At 46.0% G+C, this 19921-nt stretch overlaps 6 non-coding genes across 6 annotated transcripts; all 6 read left to right on the top strand.

Annotated features, from left to right (window-relative positions):
- Positions 1-297: 297 nt before the first annotated feature.
- On the top strand, positions 298-370 carry TRNAN-GUU (transfer RNA asparagine (anticodon GUU)). The gene has a single exon. It is a non-coding gene; the product is annotated as a tRNA-Asn (tRNA).
- A 660-nt stretch (positions 371-1030) lies between these two features.
- TRNAK-CUU (transfer RNA lysine (anticodon CUU)) lies at positions 1031-1103 on the top strand. The gene has a single exon. It is a non-coding gene; the product is annotated as a tRNA-Lys (tRNA).
- Positions 1104-2202: 1099 nt separating this feature from the next.
- On the top strand, positions 2203-2275 carry TRNAN-GUU (transfer RNA asparagine (anticodon GUU)). Its single transcript has one exon. It is a non-coding gene; the product is annotated as a tRNA-Asn (tRNA).
- A 3443-nt stretch (positions 2276-5718) lies between these two features.
- Positions 5719-5791, top strand: TRNAN-GUU (transfer RNA asparagine (anticodon GUU)). Its single transcript has one exon. It is a non-coding gene; the product is annotated as a tRNA-Asn (tRNA).
- A 1834-nt stretch (positions 5792-7625) lies between these two features.
- On the top strand, positions 7626-7698 carry TRNAN-GUU (transfer RNA asparagine (anticodon GUU)). The gene has a single exon. It is a non-coding gene; the product is annotated as a tRNA-Asn (tRNA).
- Positions 7699-15685: 7987 nt separating this feature from the next.
- TRNAN-GUU (transfer RNA asparagine (anticodon GUU)) lies at positions 15686-15758 on the top strand. Its single transcript has one exon. It is a non-coding gene; the product is annotated as a tRNA-Asn (tRNA).
- The last annotated feature ends 4163 nt before the right edge of the window (positions 15759-19921 follow it).

Genomic DNA, 19921 nt, shown 5'->3' on the forward strand with positions numbered 1-19921 from the left:
TGGGCTTCCGTAGCGCAATGGTTAGCGCGTTCAGCTGTTATTCAAAAGGTTTGTGGTTCGAGCCCATCCGGGAGCGGTGTTTTGAAGTCTCGGATGTGACGTAAAAAGTCAGAGTTTTTCCACAATACCTGACGACCATTTCATTTCTGAGCTTCCTTGGCTCGAAGGTTAGCGCGTTCGGATGTTAACCAAAAGGTTGGTGGTTCGAGCCCACCCGGCTGCCGTGTTGTGAAGTCTCAAATGTAACGTAAAAAGCCAAATATTTTCCACAATACCTGACGACCGTTTAATTTTTGAGCTTCCGTGGCGCAATGGTTAGCGCGTTCGGCTGTTAACCGAAAGGTTGGTGGTTCGAGCCCACCCGGGAGCGGTGTTGTGAGATCTCAAACGTAATGTCAAATGCCAAAGTTTTTCCACAATACCTGACGAACATTTAGTCTTTGGGCTTCCGTTGCGCAATGGTTAACGCCGTCGGCTGTTAACCGAAAGGTTGGTGGTTCGAGCCCATCCGGGAGCGGTGTTGTGAGGTCTTAGATGTAACGTAAAATTCAGAGTTTTTTAAAAATAACTGACGAACATTTAATTTTTGGGCTTCCTTGGCGCAATGTTTAGAGCGTTCAGCTGTTATTCAAAAGGTTGGTGGTTCGAGCCCACCCGGGAGCGGTGTTGTGAGCTCTCAAATGTGACGTAAAAAGTCAAAGTTTTTCCACAATACCTGACGAACATTTAATTTTTGGGCTTCCGTGAAGCAATGGTTAACGCCGTCGGCTGTTAACCGAAAGGTTGGTGGTTCGAGCCCATCCGGGAGCTGTGTTGTGAGGTCTTAGATGTAGTGTAAAATTCAGAGTTTTTTAAAAATAACTGACGAACATTTAATTTTTGGGCTTCCGTGGCGCAATGGTTAGCGCGTTCGGCTGTTAACCGAAAGGTTGGTGGTTCTAGCCCACCCGGGAGCGGTGTTGTGAGATCTCAAACGTAATGTCAAATGCCAAAGTTTTTCCACAATACCTGACGAACATTTAGTCTTTGGGCTTCCGTGGCGCAATGGTTAGCGCGTTCGGCACTTAACTGAAAGGTTGGTGGTTCGAGACCATCCGGGAGCGGTGTTGTGAGGTCTCAGATGTGACGTAAAAAGTCAAAGTTTTTCCACAATACCTGACGACCATTTAATTTTTGAGCTTCCGTGGCGCAATGGTTAGCGCGTTCGGCTGTTAACCGAAAGGTTGGTAGTTCGAGCCCACCCGGGAGCGGTGAAGTGAAATCTCACATGTAACGTAAAAATCCAAAGTTTTTCCACAATACCTGACGAACATTTAATCGTTGGGCTTCCGTTTCAATGGTTAACGCCGTCGGCTGTTAACCGAAAGGTTGGTGGTTCGAGCCCATCCGGGAGCGGTGTTGTGAGGTCTTAGATGTAACGTAAAATTCAGAGTTTTTTAAAAACAACTGACGAACATTTAATTTTTGGGCTGCCGTGGCGCAATGGTTAGCGCGTTCGGCTGTTAACCGAAAGGTTGGTGGTTCGAGCCCATCCGGGAGCGGTAATGTGAGGTCTTAGATGTAACGTAAAATTCAGAGTTTTTTAAAAATACCTGACGAACATTTAATCTTTGGGCTTCCGTGGCGCAATGGTTAGCGCGTTCGGCTGTTAACCGAAAGGTTATTGGTTCGAGCCCACCCGGGAGCGGTGTTGTGAGCTCTCAAATGTAACGTAAAAAGCCAAAGTTTTTCCACAATACCTGACGACCGTTTATTTTTTGAGCTTCCGTGGCGCAATGGTTAGCGCGTTCGTCTGTTAACCGAAAGGTTGGTGGTTCGAGCCCACCCGGGAGCGGTGTTGTGAGATCTCAAACGTAATGTCAAATGCCAAAGTTTTTCCACAATACCTGACGAACATTTAATCTTTGGGCTTCCGTGGCGCAATGGTTAGCGCGTTCGGCAGTTAACTGAAAGGTTGGTGGTTCGAGACCATCCGGGAGCGGTGTTGTGAGGTCTCAGATGTGACGTAAAAAGTCAAAGTTTTTCCACAATACCTGACGACCATTTAATTTTTGAGCTTCCGTGGCGCAATGGTTAGCGCGTTCGGCTGTTAACCGAAAGGTTGGTGGTTCGAGCCCATCCGTGAGCGGTGTTGTGAGGTCTCAGATGTGACGTAAAAAGTCAAAGTTTTTCCACAATACCTGACGACCATTTAATTTTTGAGCTTCCGTGGCGCAATGGTTAGCGCGTTCGGCTGTTAACCGAAAGGTTGGTGGTTCGAGCCCACCCGGGAGCGGTGTTGTGAAATCTCACATGTAACGTAAAAATCCAAAGTTTTTCCACAATACCTGACGAACATTTAATCGTTGGGCTTCCGTTTCAATGGTTAACGCCGTCGGCTGTTAACCGAAAGGTTGGTGGTTCGAGCCCATCCGGGAGCGGTGTTGTGAGGTCTTAGATGTAACGTAAAATTCAGAGTTTTTTAAAAATAACTGAGGAACATTTAATTTTTGGGCTTCCTTGGCGCAATGTTTAGAGCGTTCAGCTGTTATTCAAAAGGTTGGTGGTTCGAGCCCACCCGGGAGCGGTGTTGTGAGCTCTCAAATGTGACGTAAAAAGTCAAAGTTTTTCCACAATACCTGACGAACATTTAATTTTTGGGCTTCCGTGAAGCAATGGTTAACGCTGTCGGCTGTTAACCGAAAGGTTGGTGGTTCGAGCCCACCCGGGAGCGGTGTTGTGAAATCTCACATGTAACGTAAAAATCCAAAGTTTTTCCACAATACCTGACGAACATTTAATCGTTGGACTTCCGTTGCGCAATGGTTAACGCCGTCGGCTGTTAACCGAAAGGTTGGTGGTTCGAGCCCATCCGGGAGCGGTAATGTGAGGTCTTAGATGTAACGTAAAATTCAGAGTTTTTTAAAAATACCTGACGAACATTTAGTCTTTGGGCTTCCGTGGTGCAATGGTTAGCGCGTTCGGCAGTTAACTGAAAGGTTGGTGGTTCGAGACCATCCGGGAGCGGTGTTGTGAGGTCTCAGATGTGACGTAAAAAGTCAAAGTTTTTCCACAATACCTGACGACCATTTCATTTCTGAGCTTCCGTGGCGCAATGGTTAGCGCGTTCGGCTGTTAACCGAAAGGTTGGTGGTTCGAGCCCATCCGTGAGCGGTGTTGTGAGGTCTCAGATGTGACGTAAAAAGTCAAAGTTTTTCCACAATACCTGACGACCATTTCATTTCTGAGCTTCCGTGGCGCAATGGTTAGCGCGTTCGGCTGTTAACCGAAAGGTTGGTGGTTCGAGCCCATCCGTGAGCGGTGTTGTGAGGTCTCAGATGTGACGTAAAAAGTCAAAGTTTTTCCACAATACCTGACGAACATTTAATTTTTGGGCTTCCGTCTGGTAATGGTTAGCGCGTTCGGCTGTTAACCGAAAGGTTGGTGGTTCGAGCCCACCCGGGAGCGGTGTTGTGAAATCTCACATGTAACGTAAAAATCCAAAGTTTTTCCACAATACCTGACGAACATTTAATCGTTGGGCTTCCGTTGCGCAATGGTTAACGCCGTCGGCTGTTAACCGAAAGGTTGGTGGTTCGAGCCCATCCGGGAGCGGCGTTGTGAGGTCTTAGATGTAACGTAAAATTCAGAGTTTTTTAAAAATAACTGACGAACATTTAATTTTTGGGCTTTCGTGGCGCAATGGTTAGCGCGTTCGGCTGTTAACCGAAAGGTTGGTGGTTCGAGCCCATCCGGGAGCGGTAATGTGAGGTCTTAGATGTAACGTAAAATTCAGAGTTTTTTAAAAATACCTGACGAACATTTAATCTTTGGGCTTCCGTGGCGCAATGGTTAGCGCGTTCGGCAGTTAACTGAAAGGTTGGTGGTTCGAGACCATCCGGGAGCGGTGTTGTGAGGTCTCAGATGTGACGTAAAAAGTCAAAGTTTTTCCACAATACCTGACGACCATTTCATTTCTGAGCTTCCGTGGCGCAATGGTTAGCGCGTTCGGCTGTTAACCGAAAGGTTGGTGGTTCGAGCCCATCCGTGAGCGGTGTTGTGAGGTCTCAGATGTGACGTAAAAAGTCAAAGTTTTTCCACAATACCTGACGAACATTTAATTTTTGGGCTACCGTGGCGCAATGGTTAGCGCGTTCGGCTGTTAACCGAAAGGTTGGTGGTTCGAGCCCACCCGGGAGCGGTGTTGTGAAATCTCACATGTAACGTAAAAATCCAAAGTTTTTCCACAATACCTGACGAACATTTAATCGTTGGGCTTCCGTTGCGCAATGGTTAACGCCGTCGGCTGTTAACCGAAAGGTTGGTGGTTCGAGCCCACCCGGGAGCGGTGTTGTGAAATCTCACATGTAACCTAAAAATCCAAAGTTTTTCCACAATACCTGACGAACATTTAATCTTTGGGCTTCCGTTGCGCAATGGTTAACGCCGTCGGCTGTTAACCGAAAGGTTGGTGGTTCGAGCCCATCCGGGAGCTGTGTTGTGAGGTCTTAGATGTAACGTAAAATTCAGAGTTTTTTAAAAATAACTGACGAACATTTAAATTTTGGGCTTCCGTGGCGCAATGGTTAGAGCGTTCAGCTGTTATTCAAAAGGTTTGTGGTTCAAGCCCATCCAGGAGCGGTGTTGTGAAGTCTCAGATGTGACGTAAAAAGTCAAAGTTTTTCCACAATACCTGACGAACATTTAATCTTTGGGCTTCCGTTGCACAATGGTTAACGCCGTCGGCTGTTAACCGAATGGTTGGTGGTTCGAGCCCATCCGGGAGCGGCGTTGTGAGGTCTTAGATGTAACGTAAAATTCAGAGTTTTTTAAAAATAACTGACGAACATTTAATTTTTGGGCTTTCGTGGCGCAATGGTTAGCGCGTTCGGCTGTTAACCGAAAGGTTGGTGGTTCGAGCCCATCCGGGAGCGGTAATGTGAGGTCTTAGATGTAACGTAAAATTCAGAGTTTTTTAAAAATACCTGACGAACATTTAATCTTTGGGCTTCCGTGGCGCAATGGTTAGCGCGTTCGGCAGTTAACTGAAAGGTTGGTGGTTCGAGACCATCCGGGAGCGGTGTTGTGAGGTCTCAGATGTGACGTAAAAAGTCAAAGTTTTTCCACAATACCTGACGACCATTTCATTTCTGAGCTTCCGTGGCGCAATGGTTAGCGCGTTCGGCAGTTAACTGAAAGGTTGGTGGTTCGAGCCCACCCGGGAGCGGTGTTGAGAGCTCACATGTAACGTAAAAAGCCAAAGTGTTTCCACAATAGCCGACGACCATTTAATTTTTGGGCTTCCGTGGCGCAATGGTTAGAGCGTTCAGCTGTTATTCAAAAGGTTTGTGGTTCGAGCCCATCCAGGAGCGGTGTTGTGAAGTCTCAGATGTGACGTAAAAAGTCAAAGTTTTTCCACAATACCTGACGAACATTTAATCTTTGGGCTTCCGTTGCACAATGGTTAACGCCGTCGGCTGTTAACCGAAAGGTTGGTGGTTCGAGCCCATCCGGGAGCGGTGTTGTGAGGTCTTAGATGTAACGTAAAATTCAGAGTTTTTTAAAAATAACTGACGAACATTTAATTTTTGGGCTTTCGTGGCGCAATGGTTAGCGCGTTCGGCTGTTAACCGAAAGGTTGGTGGTTCGAACCCACCCGGGAGCGGTGTTGAGAGCTCTCACATGTAACGTAAAAAGCCAAAGTGTTTCCACAATAGCCGACGACCATTTAATTTTTGGGCTTCCGTGGCGCAATGGTTAGCGCGTTCGGCTGTTAACCGAAAGGTTGGTGGTTCGAGCCCACCCGGGAGCGGTGTTGTGAAATCTCACATGTAACCTAAAAATCGAAAGTTTTTCCACAATACCTGACGAACATTTAATCTTTGGGCTTCCGTTGCGCAATGGTTAACGCCGTCGGCTGTTAACCGAAAGGTTGGTGGTTCGAGCCCATCCGGGAGCGGTGTTGTGAAATCTCACATGTAACGTAAAAATCCAAAGTTTTTGCACAATACCTGACGAACATTTAATCGTTGGGCTTCCGTTGCGCAATGGTTAACGCCGTCGGCTGTTAACCGAAAGGTTGGTGGTTCGAGCCCATCCGGGAGCGGTGTTGTGAGGTCTTAGATGTAACGTAAAATTCAGAGTTTTTTTAAAAATAACTGACGAACATTTAAATTTTGGGCTTCCGTGGCGCAATGTTTAGAGCGTTCAGCTGTTATTCAAAAGGTTTGTGGTTCGAGCCCATCCGGGAGCGGTAATGTGAGGTCTTAGATGTAACGTAAAATTCAGAGTTTTTTAAAAATTCCTGAGGAACATTTAATCTTTGGGCTTCCGTGGCGCAATGGTTAGCGCTTTCGGCTGTTAACCGAAAGGTTGGTGGTTCGAGCCCACCCGGGAGCGGTGTTGTGAGCTCTCACATGTAACGTAAAAAGCCAAAGTGTTTCCACAATAGCCGACGACCATTTAATTTTTGGGCTTCCGTGGCGCAATGGTTAGCGCGTTCGGCTGTTAACCGAAAGGTTGGTGGTTCGAGCCCATCCGTGAGCGGTATTGTGAGATCTCAGATGTGACGTAAAAAGTCAAAGTTTTTCCACAATACCTGACGAACATTTAATTTTTGGGCTTCCGTGAAGCAATGGTTAACGCCGTCGGCTGTTAACCGAAAGGTTGGTGGTTCGAGCCCATCCGGGAGCTGTGTTGTGAGGTCTTAGATGTAACGTAAAATTCAGAGTTTTTTAAAAATAACTGACGAACATTTAATTTTTGGGCTTCCGTGGCGCAATGGTTAGAGCGTTCAGCTGTAATTCAAAAGGTTTGTGGTTCGAGCCCATCCGGGAGCGGTGTTGTGAAGTCTCAGATGTGACGTAAAAAGTCAAAGTTTTTCCACAATACCTGACGAACATTTAATCTTTGGGCTTACGTTGCACAATGGTTAACGCCGTCGGCTGTTAACCGAAAGGTTGGTGGTTCGAGCCCATCCGGGAGCGGTGTTGTGAGGTCTTAGATGTAAAGTAAAATTCAGAGTTTTTTAAAAATAACTGACGAACATTTAATTTTTGGGCTTCCGTGGCGCAATGGTTAGAGCGTTCAGCTGTTATTCAAAAGGTTTGTGGTTCGAGCCCATCCGGGAGCGGTGTTGTGAAGACTCAGATGTGACGTAAAAATCCAAAGTTTTTCCACAATACCTGACGAACATTTAATCTTTGGGCTTCCGTGGCGCAATGGTTAGCGCGTTCGGCTGTTAAGCGAAAGGTTGGTGGTTCGAGCCCACCCGGGAGCGGTGTTGTGAGATCTCACATGTAACGTAAAAATCCAAAGTTTTTCCACAATACCTGACGAACATTTAATCTTTGGGCTTCCGTTGCGCAATGGTTAACGCCGTCGGCTGTTAACCGAAAGGTTGGTGGTTCGAGCCCATCCGGGAGCGGTGTTGTGAGGTCTTAGATGTAACGTAAAATTCAGAGTTTTTTAAAAATAACTGACGAACATTTAATTTTTGGGCTTCCGTGGCGCAATGTTTAGAGCGTTCAGCTGTTATTCAAAAGGTTTGTGGTTCGAGCCCATCCGGGAGCGGTGTTGTGAAGTCTCAGATGTGACGTAAAAAGTCAAAGTTTTTCCACAATACCTGACGAACATTTAATCTTTGGGCTTCCGTGGCGCAATGGTTAGCGCGTTCGGCTGTTAACCGAAAGGTTGGTGGTTCGAGCCCACCCGGGAGCGGTGTTGTGAGATCTCACATGTAACGTAAAAATCCAAAGTTTTTCCACAATACCTGACGAACATTTAATATTTGGGCTTCCGTTGCGCAATGGTTAACGCCGTCGGCTGTTAACCGAAAGGTTGGTGGTTCGAGCCCATCCGGGAGCTGTGTTGTGAGGTCTTAGATGTAACGTAAAATTCAGAGTTTTTTAAAAATAACTGACGAACATTTAATTTTTGGGCTTCCGTGGCGCAATGGTTAGAGCGTTCAGCTGTAATTCAAAAGGTTTGTGGTTCGAGCCCATCCGGGAGCGGTGTTGTGAAGTCTCAGATGTGACGTAAAAAGTCAAAGTTTTTCCACAATACCTGACGAACATTTAATCTTTGGGCTTCCGTTGCACAATGGTTAACGCCGTCGGCTGTTAACCGAAAGGTTGGTGGTTCGAGCCCATCCGGGAGCGGTGTTGTGAGGTCTTAGATGTAAAGTAAAATTCAGAGTTTTTTAAAAATAACTGACGAACATTTAATTTTTGGGCTTCCGTGGCGCAATGGTTAGAGCGTTCAGCTGTTATTCAAAAGGTTTGTGGTTCGAGCCCATCCGGGAGCGGTGTTGTGAAGACTCAGGTGTGACGTAAAAAGTCAAAGTTTTTCCACAATACCTGACGAACATTTAATCTTTGGGCTTCCGTGGCGCAATGGTTAGCGCGTTCGGCTGTTAAGCGAAAGGTTGGTGGTTCGAGCCCACCCGGGAGCGGTGTTGTGAGATCTCACATGTAACGTAAAAATCCAAAGTTTTTCCACAATACCTGACGAACATTTAATCTTTGGGCTTCCGTTGCGCAATGGTTAACGCCGTCGGCTGTAAACCGAAAGGTTGGTGGTTCGAGCCCATCCGGGAGCGGTGTTGTGAGGTCTTAGATGTAACGTAAAATTCAGAGTTTTTTAAAAATAACTGACGAACATTTAATTTTTGGGCTTCCGTGGCGCAATGTTTAGAGCGTTCAGCTGTTATTCAAAAGGTTTGTGGTTCGAGCCCATCCGGGAGCGGTGTTGTGAAGTCTCAGATGTGACGTAAAAAGTCAAAGTTTTTCCACAATACCTGACGAACATTTAATCTTTGGGCTTCCGTTGCGCAATGGTTAACGCCGTCGGCTGTTAACCGAAAGGTTGGTGGTTCGAGCCCATCCGGGAGCGGTGTTGTGAGATCTCAGATGTGACGTAAAAAGTCAAAGTGTTTCCACAATACCTGACGAACATTTAATTTTTGGGCTTCCGTGAAGCAATGGTTAACGCCGTCGGCTGTTAACCGAAAGGTTGGTGGTTCGAGCCCATCCGGGAGCTGTGTTGTGAGGTCTTAGATGTAACGTAAAATTCAGAGTTTTTTAAAAATAACTGACGAACATTTAATTTTTGGGCTTCCGTGGCGCAATGGTTAGAGCGTTCAGCTGTAATTCAAAAGGTTTGTGGTTCGAGCCCATCCGGGAGCGGTGTTGTGAAGTCTCAGATGTGACGTAAAAAGTCAAAGTTTTTCCACAATACCTGACGAACATTTAATCTTTGGGCTTACGTTGCACAATGGTTAACGCCGTCGGCTGTTAACCGAAAGGTTGGTGGTTCGAGCCCATCCGGGAGCGGTGTTGTGAGGTCTTAGATGTAAAGTAAAATTCAGAGTTTTTTAAAAATAACTGACGAACATTTAATTTTTGGGCTTCCGTGGCGCAATGGTTAGAGCGTTCAGCTGTTATTCAAAAGGTTTGTGGTTCGAGCCCATCCGGGAGCGGTGTTGTGAAGACTCAGATGTGACGTAAAAATCCAAAGTTTTTCCACAATACCTGACGAACATTTAATCTTTGGGCTTCCGTGGCGCAATGGTTAGCGCGTTCGGCTGTTAAGCGAAAGGTTGGTGGTTCGAGCCCACCCGGGAGCGGTGTTGTGAGATCTCACATGTAACGTAAAAATCCAAAGTTTTTCCACAATACCTGACGAACATTTAATCTTTGGGCTTCCGTTGCGCAATGGTTAACGCCGTCGGCTGTTAACCGAAAGGTTGGTGGTTCGAGCCCATCCGGGAGCGGTGTTGTGAGGTCTTAGATGTAACGTAAAATTCAGAGTTTTTTAAAAATAACTGACGAACATTTAATTTTTGGGCTTCCGTGGCGCAATGTTTAGAGCGTTCAGCTGTTATTCAAAAGGTTTGTGGTTCGAGCCCATCCGGGAGCGGTGTTGTGAAGTCTCAGATGTGACGTAAAAAGTCAAAGTTTTTCCACAATACCTGACGAACATTTAATCTTTGGGCCTCCGTGGCGCAATGGTTAGCGCGTTCGGCTGTTAACCGAAAGGTTGGTGGTTCGAGCCCACCCGGGAGCGGTGTTGTGAGATCTCACATGTAACGTAAAAATCCAAAGTTTTTCCACAATACCTGACGAACATTTAATATTTGGGCTTCCGTTGCGCAATGGTTAACGCCGTCGGCTGTTAACCGAAAGGTTGGTGGTTCGAGCCCATCCGGGAGCTGTGTTGTGAGGTCTTAGATGTAACGTAAAATTCAGAGTTTTTTAAAAATAACTGACGAACATTTAATTTTTGGGCTTCCGTGGCGCAATGGTTAGAGCGTTCAGCTGTTATTCAAAAGGTTTGTGGTTCGAGCCCATCCAGGAGCGGTGTTGTGAAGTCTCAGATGTGACGTAAAAAGTCAAAGTTTTTCCACAATACCTGACGAACATTTAATCTTTGGGCTTCCGTTGCACAATGGTTAACGCCGTCGGCTGTTAACCGAAAGGTTGGTGGTTCGAGCCCATCCGGGAGCGGTGTTGTGAGGTCTTAGATGTAACGTAAAATTCAGAGTTTTTTAAAAATAACTGACGAACATTTAATTTTTGGGCTTCCGTGGCGCAATGGTTAGAGCGTTCAGCTGTTATTCAAAAGGTTTGTGGTTCGAGCCCATCCGGGAGCGGTGTTGTGAAGTCTCAGATGTGACGTAAAAAGTCAAAGTTTTTCCACAATTCCTGACGAACATTTAATTTTTGGGCTTCCGTGAAGCAATGGTTAACGCCGTCGGCTGTTAACCGAAAGGTTGGTGGTTCGAGCCCATCCGGGAGCTGTGTTGTGAGGTCTTAGATGTAACGTAAAATTCAGAGTTTTTTAAAAATAACTGACGAACATTTAATTTTTGGGCTTCCGTGGCGCAATGGTTAGAGCGTTCAGCTGTAATTCAAAAGGTTTGTGGTTCGAGCCCATCCGGGAGCGGTGTTGTGAAGTCTCAGATGTGACGTAAAAAGTCAAAGTTTTTCCACAATACCTGACGAACATTTAATCTTTGGGCTTCCGTTGCACAATGGTTAACGCCGTCGGCTGTTAACCGAAAGGTTGGTGGTTCGAGCCCATCCGGGAGCGGTGTTGTGAGGTCTTAGATGTAAAGTAAAATTCAGAGTTTTTTAAAAATAACTGACGAACATTTAATTTTTGGGCTTCCGTGGCGCAATGGTTAGAGCGTTCAGCTGTTATTCAAAAGGTTTGTGGTTCGAGCCCATCCGGGAGCGGTGTTGTGAAGACTCAGGTGTGACGTAAAAAGTCAAAGTTTTTCCACAATACCTGACGAACATTTAATCTTTGGGCTTCCGTGGCGCAATGGTTAGCGCGTTCGGCTGTTAAGCGAAAGGTTGGTGGTTCGAGCCCACCCGGGAGCGGTGTTGTGAGATCTCACATGTAACGTAAAAATCCAAAGTTTTTCCACAATATCTGACGAACATTTAATCTTTGGGCTTCCGTTGCGCAATGGTTAACGCCGTCGGCTGTAAACCGAAAGGTTGGTGGTTCGAGCCCATCCGGGAGCGGTGTTGTGAGGTCTTAGATGTAACGTAAAATTCAGAGTTTTTTAAAAATAACTGACGAACATTTAATTTTTGGGCTTCCGTGGCGCAATGTTTAGAGCGTTCAGCTGTTATTCAAAAGGTTTGTGGTTCGAGCCCATCCGGGAGCGGTGTTGTGAAGTCTCAGATGTGACGTAAAAAGTCAAAGTTTTTCCACAATACCTGACGAACATTTAATCTTTGGGCTTCCGTTGCGCAATGGTTAACGCCGTCGGCTGTTAACCGAAAGGTTGGTGGTTCGAGCCCATCCGGGAGCGGTGTTGTGAGATCTCAGATGTGACGTAAAAAGTCAAAGTGTTTCCACAATACCTGACGAACATTTAATTTTTGGGCTTCCGTGAAGCAATGGTTAACGCCGTCGGCTGTTAACCGAAAGGTTGGTGGTTCGAGCCCATCCGGGAGCTGTGTTGTGAGGTCTTAGATGTAACGTAAAATTCAGAGTTTTTTAAAAATAACTGACGAACATTTAATTTTTGGGCTTCCGTGGCGCAATGGTTAGAGCGTTCAGCTGTTATTCAAAAGGTTTGTGGTTCGAGCCCATCCGGGAGCGGTGTTGTGAAGTCTCAGATGTGACGTAAAAAGTCAAAGTTTTTCCACAATACCTGACGAACATTTAATCTTTGGGCTTCCGTTGCACAATGGTTAACGCCGTCGGCTGTTAACCGAAAGGTTGGTGGTTCGAGCCCATCCGGGAGCGGTGTTGTGAGGTCTTAGATGTAACGTAAAATTCAGAGTTTTTTAAAAATAACTGACGAACATTTAATTTTTGGGCTTCCGTGGCGCAATGTTTAGAGCGTTCAGCTGTTATTCAAAAGGTTTGTGGTTCGAGCCCATCCGGGAGCGGTGTTGTGAAGTCTCAGATGTGACGTAAAAAGTCAAAGTTTTTCCACAATACCTGACGAACATTTAATCTTTGGGCTTCCGTTGCGCAATGGTTAACGCCGTCGGCTGTTAACCGAAAGGTTGGTGGTTCGAGCCCATCCGGGAGCGGTGTTGTGAGATCTCAGATGTGACGTAAAAAGTCAAAGTGTTTCCACAATACCTGACGAACATTTAATTTTTGGGCTTCCGTGAAGCAATGGTTAACGCCGTCGGCTGTTAACCGAAAGGTTGGTGGTTCGAGCCCATCCGGGAGCTGTGTTGTGAGGTCTTAGATGTAACGTAAAATTCAGAGTTTTTTAAAAATAACTGACGAACATTTAATTTTTGGGCTTCCGTGGCGCAATGGTTAGAGCGTTCAGCTGTTATTCAAAAGGTTTGTGGTTCGAGCCCATCCGGGAGCGGTGTTGTGAAGTCTCAGATGTGACGTAAAAAGTCAAAGTTTTTCCACAATAAATGACGAACATTTAATCTTTGGGCTTCCGTTGCACAATGGTTAACGCCGTCGGCTGTTAACCGAAAGGTTGGTGGTTCGAGCCCATCCGGGAGCGGTGTTGTGAGGTCTTAGATGTAACGTAAAATTCAGAGTTTTTTAAAAATAACTGACGAACATTTAATTTTTGGGCTTCCGTGGCGCAATGGTTAGAGCGTTCAGCTGTTATTCAAAAGGTTTGTGGTTCGAGCCCATCCGGGAGCGGTGTTGTGAAGTCTCAGATGTGACGTAAAAAGTCAAAGTTTTTCCACAATACCTGACGAACATTTAATCTTTGGGCTTCCGTTGCACAATGGTTAACGCCGTCGGCTGTTAACCGAAAGGTTGGTGGTTCGAGCCCATCCGGGAGCGGTGTTGTGAGGTCTTAGATGTAACGTAAAATTCAGAGTTTTTAAAAATAACTGACGAACATTTAATTTTTGGTCTTCCGTGGCGCAATGGTTAGAGCGTTCAGATGTTATTCAAAAGGTTTGTGGTTCGAGCCCATCCGGGAGCGGTGTTGTGAAGACTCAGGTGTGACGTAAAAAGTCAAAGTTTTTCCACAATACCTGACGAACATTTAATCTTTGGGCTTCCGTGGCGCAATGGTTAGCGCGTTCGGCTGTTAAGCGAAAGGTTGGTGGTTCGAGCCCACCCGGGAGCGGTGTTGTGAGATCTCACATGTAACGTAAAAATCCAAAGTTTTTCCACAATACCTGACGAACATTTAATCTTTGGGCTTCCGTTGCGCAATGGTTAACGCCGTCGGCTGTAAACCGAAAGGTTGGTGGTTCGAGCCCATCCGGGAGCGGTGTTGTGAGGTCTTAGATGTAACGTAAAATTCAGAGTTTTTTAAAAATAACTGACGAACATTTAATTTTTGGGCTTCCGTGGCGCAATGGTTAGAGCGTTCAGCTGTTATTCAAAAGGTTTGTGGTTCGAGCCCATCCGGGAGCGGTGTTGTGAAGTCTCAGATGTGACGTAAAAAGTCAAAGTTTTTCCACAATACCTGACGAACATTTAATCTTTGGGCTTCCGTTGCACAATGGTTAACGCCGTCGGCTGTTAACCGAAAGGTTGGTGGTTCGAGCCCATCCGGGAGCGGTGTTGTGAGGTCTTAGATGTAACGTAAAATTCAGAGTTTTTAAAAATAACTGACGAACATTTAATTTTTGGTCTTCCGTGGCGCAATGGTTAGAGCGTTCAGATGTTATTCAAAAGGTTTGTGGTTCGAGCCCATCCGGGAGCGGTGTTGTGAAGACTCAGGTGTGACGTAAAAAGTCAAAGTTTTTCCACAATACCTGACGAACATTTAATCTTTGGGCTTCCGTGGCGCAATGGTTAGCGCGTTCGGCTGTTAAGCGAAAGGTTGGTGGTTCGAGCCCACCCGGGAGCGGTGTTGTGAGATCTCACATGTAACGTAAAAATCCAAAGTTTTTCCACAATACCTGACGAACATTTAATCTTTGGGCTTCCGTTGCGCAATGGTTAACGCCGTCGGCTGTAAACCGAAAGGTTGGTGGTTCGAGCCCATCCGGGAGCGGTGTTGTGAGGTCTTAGATGTAACGTAAAATTCAGAGTTTTTTAAAAATAACTGACGAACATTTAATTTTTGGGCTTCCGTGGCGCAATGGTTAGAGCGTTCAGCTGTTATTCAAAAGGTTTGTGGTTCGAGCCCATCCGGGAGCGGTGTTGTGAAGTCTCAGATGTGACGTAAAAAGTCAAAGTTTTTCCACAATACCTGACGAACATTTAATCTTTGGGCTTCCGTTGCACAATGGTTAACGCCGTCGGCTGTTAACCGAAAGGTTGGTGGTTCGAGCCCATCCGGGAGCGGTGTTGTGAGGTCTTAGATGTAACGTAAAATTCAGAGTTTTTTAAAAATAACTGACGAACATTTAATTTTTGGGCTTCCGTGGCGCAATGGTTAGAGCGTTCAGCTGTTATTCAAAAGGTTTGTGGTTCGAGCCCATCCGGGAGCGGTGTTGTGAAGTCTCAGATGTGACGTAAAAAGTCAAAGTTTTTCCACAATACCTGACGAACATTTAATCTTTGGGCTTCCGTTGCACAATGGTTAACGCCGTCGGCTGTTAACCGAAAGGTTGGTGGTTCGAGCCCATCCGGGAGCGGTGTTGTGAGGTCTTAGATGTAACGTAAAATTCAGAGTTTTTAAAAATAACTGACGAACATTTAATTTTTGGTCTTCCGTGGCGCAATGGTTAGAGCGTTCAGATGTTATTCAAAAGGTTTGTGGTTCGAGCCCATCCGGGAGCGGTGTTGTGAAGACTCAGGTGTGACGTAAAAAGTCAAAGTTTTTCCACAATACCTGACGAACATTTAATCTTTGGGCTTCCGTGGCGCAATGGTTAGCGCGTTCGGCTGTTAAGCGAAAGGTTGGTGGTTCGAGCCCACCCGGGAGCGGTGTTGTGAGATCTCACATGTAACGTAAAAATCCAAAGTTTTTCCACAATACCTGACGAACATTTAATCTTTGGGCTTCCGTTGCGCAATGGTTAACGCCGTCGGCTGTTAACCGAAAGGTTGGTGGTTCGAGCCCATCCGGGAGCGGTGTTGTGAGGTCTTAGATGTAACGTAAAATTCAGAGTTTTTTAAAAATAACTGACGAACATTTAATTTTTGGGCTTCCGTGGCGCAATGTTTAGAGCGTTCAGCTGTTATTCAAAAGGTTTGTGGTTCGAGCCCATCCGGGAGCGGTGTTGTGAAGTCTCAGATGTGACGTAAAAAGTCAAAGTTTTTCCACAATACCTGACGAACATTTAATCTTTGGGCTTCCGTGGCGCAATGGTTAGCGCGTTCGGCTGTTAACCGAAAGGTTGGTGGTTCGAGCCCACCCGGGAGCGGTGTTGTGAGGTCTTAGATGTAACGTAAAATTCAGAGTTTTTTAAAAATAACTGACGAACATTTAATTTTTGGGCTTCCGTGGCGCAATGGTTAGAGCGTTCAGCTGTTATTCAAAAGGTTTGTGGTTCGAGCCCATCCAGGAGCGGTGTTGTGAAGTCTCAGATGTGACGTAAAAAGTCAAAGTTTTTCCACAATACCTGACGAACATTTAATCTTTGGGCTTCCGTTGCACAATGGTTAACGCCGTCGGCTGTTAACCGAAAGGTTGGTGGTTCGAGCCCATCCGGGAGCGGTGTTGTGAGGTCTTAGATGTAACGTAAAATTCAGAGTTTTTTAAAAATAACTGACGAACGAACATTTAATTTTTGGGCTTCCGTGGCGCAATGGTTAGAGCGTTCAGCTGTTATTCAAAAGGTTTGTGGTTCGAGCCCATCCGGGAGCGGTGTTGTGAAGTCTCAGATGTGACGTAAAAAGTCAAAGTTTTTCCACAATTCCTGACGAACATTTAATTTTTGGGCTTCCGTGAAGCAATGGTTAACGCCGTCGGCTGTTAACCGAAAGGTTGGTGGTTCGAGCCCATCCGGGAGCTGTGTTGTGAGGTCTTAGATGTAACGTAAAATTCAGAGTTTTTTAAAAATAACTGACGAACATTTAATTTTTGGGCTTCCGTGGCGCAATGGTTAGAGCGTTCAGCTGTAATTCAAAAGGTTTGTGGTTCGAGCCCATCCGGGAGCGGTGTTGTGAAGTCTCAGATGTGACGTAAAAAGTCAAAGTTTTTCCACAATACCTGACGAACATTTAATCTTTGGGCTTCCGTTGCACAATGGTTAACGCCGTCGGCTGTTAACCGAAAGGTTGGTGGTTCGAGCCCATCCGGGAGCGGTGTTGTGAGGTCTTAGATGTAAAGTAAAATTCAGAGTTTTTTAAAAATAACTGACGAACATTTAATTTTTGGGCTTCCGTGGCGCAATGGTTAGAGCGTTCAGCTGTTATTCAAAAGGTTTGTGGTTCGAGCCCATCCGGGAGCGGTGTTGTGAAGACTCAGGTGTGACGTAAAAAGTCAAAGTTTTTCCACAATACCTGACGAACATTTAATCTTTGGGCTTCCGTGGCGCAATGGTTAGCGCGTTCGGCTGTTAAGCGAAAGGTTGGTGGTTCGAGCCCACCCGGGAGCGGTGTTGTGAGATCTCACATGTAACGTAAAAATCCAAAGTTTTTCCACAATACCTGACGAACATTTAATCTTTGGGCTTCCGTTGCGCAATGGTTAACGCCGTCGGCTGTAAACCGAAAGGTTGGTGGTTCGAGCCCATCCGGGAGCGGTGTTGTGAGGTCTTAGATGTAACGTAAAATTCAGAGTTTTTTAAAAATAACTGACGAACATTTAATTTTTGGGCTTCCGTGGCGCAATGTTTAGAGCGTTCAGCTGTTATTCAAAAGGTTTGTGGTTCGAGCCCATCCGGGAGCGGTGTTGTGAAGTCTCAGATGTGACGTAAAAAGTCAAAGTTTTTCCACAATACCTGACGAACATTTAATCTTTGGGCTTCCGTTGCGCAATGGTTAACGCCGTCGGCTGTTAACCGAAAGGTTGGTGGTTCGAGCCCATCCGGGAGCGGTGTTGTGAGATCTCAGATGTGACGTAAAAAGTCAAAGTGTTTCCACAATACCTGACGAACATTTAATTTTTGGGCTTCCGTGAAGCAATGGTTAACGCCGTCGGCTGTTAACCGAAAGGTTGGTGGTTCGAGCCCATCCGGGAGCTGTGTTGTGAGGTCTTAGATGTAACGTAAAATTCAGAGTTTTTTAAAAATAACTGACGAACATTTAATTTTTGGGCTTCCGTGGCGCAATGGTTAGAGCGTTCAGCTGTTATTCAAAAGGTTTGTGGTTCGAGCCCATCCGGGAGCGGTGTTGTGAAGTCTCAGATGTGACGTAAAAAGTCAAAGTTTTTCCACAATACCTGACGAACATTTAATCTTTGGGCTTCCGTTGCACAATGGTTAACGCCGTCGGCTGTTAACCGAAAGGTTGGTGGTTCGAGCCCATCCGGGAGCGGTGTTGTGAGGTCTTAGATGTAACGTAAAATTCAGAGTTTTTTAAAAATAACTGACGAACATTTAATTTTTGGGCTTCCGTGGCGCAATGGTTAGAGCGTTCAGCTGTTATTCAAAAGGTTTGTGGTTCGAGCCCATCCGGGAGCGGTGTTGTGAAGTCTCAGATGTGACGTAAAAAGTCAAAGTTTTTCCACAATACCTGACGAACATTTAATCTTTGGGCTTCCGTTGCACAATGGTTAACGCCGTCGGCTGTTAACCGAAAGGTTGGTGGTTCGAGCCCATCCGGGAGCGGTGTTGTGAGGTCTTAGATGTAACGTAAAATTCAGAGTTTTTAAAAATAACTGACGAACATTTAATTTTTGGTCTTCCGTGGCGCAATGGTTAGAGCGTTCAGATGTTATTCAAAAGGTTTGTGGTTCGAGCCCATCCGGGAGCGGTGTTGTGAAGACTCAGGTGTGACGTAAAAAGTCAAAGTTTTTCCACAATACCTGACGAACATTTAATCTTTGGGCTTCCGTGGCGCAATGGTTAGCGCGTTCGGCTGTTAAGCGAAAGGTTGGTGGTTCGAGCCCACCCGGGAGCGGTGTTGTGAGATCTCACATGTAACGTAAAAATCCAAAGTTTTTCCACAATACCTGACGAACATTTAATCTTTGGGCTTCCGTTGCGCAATGGTTAACGCCGTCGGCTGTAAACCGAAAGGTTGGTGGTTCGAGCCCATCCGGGAGCGGTGTTGTGAGGTCTTAGATGTAACGTAAAATTCAGAGTTTTTTAAAAATAACTGACGAACATTTAATTTTTGGGCTTCCGTGGCGCAATGGTTAGAGCGTTCAGCTGTTATTCAAAAGGTTTGTGGTTCGAGCCCATCCGGGAGCGGTGTTGTGAAGTCTCAGATGTGACGTAAAAAGTCAAAGTTTTTCCACAATACCTGACGAACATTTAATCTTTGGGCTTCCGTTGCACAATGGTTAACGCCGTCGGCTGTTAACCGAAAGGTTGGTGGTTCGAGCCCATCCGGGAGCGGTGTTGTGAGGTCTTAGATGTAACGTAAAATTCAGAGTTTTTAAAAATAACTGACGAACATTTAATTTTTGGTCTTCCGTGGCGCAATGGTTAGAGCGTTCAGATGTTATTCAAAAGGTTTGTGGTTCGAGCCCATCCGGGAGCGGTGTTGTGAAGACTCAGGTGTGACGTAAAAAGTCAAAGTTTTTCCACAATACCTGACGAACATTTAATCTTTGGGCTTCCGTGGCGCAATGGTTAGCGCGTTCGGCTGTTAAGCGAAAGGTTGGTGGTTCGAGCCCACCCGGGAGCGGTGTTGTGAGATCTCACATGTAACGTAAAAATCCAAAGTTTTTCCACAATACCTGACGAACATTTAATCTTTGGGCTTCCGTTGCGCAATGGTTAACGCCGTCGGCTGTAAACCGAAAGGTTGGTGGTTCGAGCCCATCCGGGAGCGGTGTTGTGAGGTCTTAGATGTAACGTAAAATTCAGAGTTTTTTAAAAATAACTGACGAACATTTAATTTTTGGGCTTCCGTGGCGCAATGGTTAGAGCGTTCAGCTGTTATTCAAAAGGTTTGTGGTTCGAGCCCATCCGGGAGCGGTGTTGTGAAGTCTCAGATGTGACGTAAAAAGTCAAAGTTTTTCCACAATACCTGACGAACATTTAATCTTTGGGCTTCCGTTGCACAATGGTTAACGCCGTCGGCTGTTAACCGAAAGGTTGGTGGTTCGAGCCCATCCGGGAGCGGTGTTGTGAGGTCTTAGATGTAACGTAAAATTCAGAGTTTTTTAAAAATAACTGACGAACATTTAATTTTTGGTCTTCCGTGGCGCAATGGTTAGAGCGTTCAGATTCAGGCCAGTGGTCTCCTATGGAGCCCTTGTCTGGTGGCCCAGGGTTCGCCTTAAGACAGCCCAAGATGAACTACGCAAGCTTCAAAGGCTGGCGTGCATCGGTATCACGGGGTCCATGAGGACAGCCCCCACAGCCTCTCTGGAAATCCTTCTCAATATGCTTCCCCTTCACCTCTTTATTGAGGAAGAAGCTATTATGGGAGCCTGTAGGCTCAACAACCTCGGCTGGTGGAAGCCCAAGCA

Source organism: Phalangium opilio, unplaced genomic scaffold (assembly GCF_054372755.1).
Source record: "Phalangium opilio isolate 3A_F unplaced genomic scaffold, DU_Popi_V2 ptg000352l_1, whole genome shotgun sequence".
NCBI lineage: Eukaryota > Metazoa > Arthropoda > Arachnida > Opiliones > Phalangiidae > Phalangium > Phalangium opilio.